The 473-nt window shown below is 37.2% G+C and overlaps 1 pseudogene; it reads left to right on the top strand.

Annotated features, from left to right (window-relative positions):
• LOC119590745 overlaps nucleotides 1-473 on the top strand; it is a 14727-nt pseudogene that overhangs the window by 10583 nt on the left and 3671 nt on the right.

Here is a 473-nt window from a genome sequence, read left to right as displayed (position 1 = left end):
CGTAAAGAAGCTTCAAGTTCAGATTACCAGAGCATAAAAACGAAAAAAAAATATATATGTATAAGTTTTAAAAAATATAAGGTCATTAAATAAGCTGTGATATATACATAGATTAACATAACAAACGGTTTTTTTTATCGATAAATTGGTAGATTAAAGTCAGCTTCAGGACCCCGAACGCGTGCCGCCATTTGCAAGCGAAAACAGGAAATGCTTTGATAAAGATAGAAAACAAAATACAACACTAGGAAACACAATGCAACATCTGCAATACGAGCTCTTGAACTTGTATGTTTTCTGTTGCGGGAATATTGGATTAAGGGTTCACTAAATCGACCACTTACACGAGGCCCACAAAGACTCGAAAATATTCACGAGTCAAGGTTGACCTCGATGCAAGGCCAGGTCAAGGTTAGCTCTGGGTGATGTGCTGTGCGGATTTAATGATGTTTGACCTTGTTTTTTGCGACTCT

Source organism: Penaeus monodon, chromosome 27 (genome assembly GCF_015228065.2).
Source record: "Penaeus monodon isolate SGIC_2016 chromosome 27, NSTDA_Pmon_1, whole genome shotgun sequence".
In the NCBI taxonomy this organism is placed as follows: domain Eukaryota; kingdom Metazoa; phylum Arthropoda; class Malacostraca; order Decapoda; family Penaeidae; genus Penaeus; species Penaeus monodon.
The sequence above is the reverse complement of the archived record's forward strand: the minus strand, read 5'-3'. Positions and strand labels throughout refer to the sequence as shown.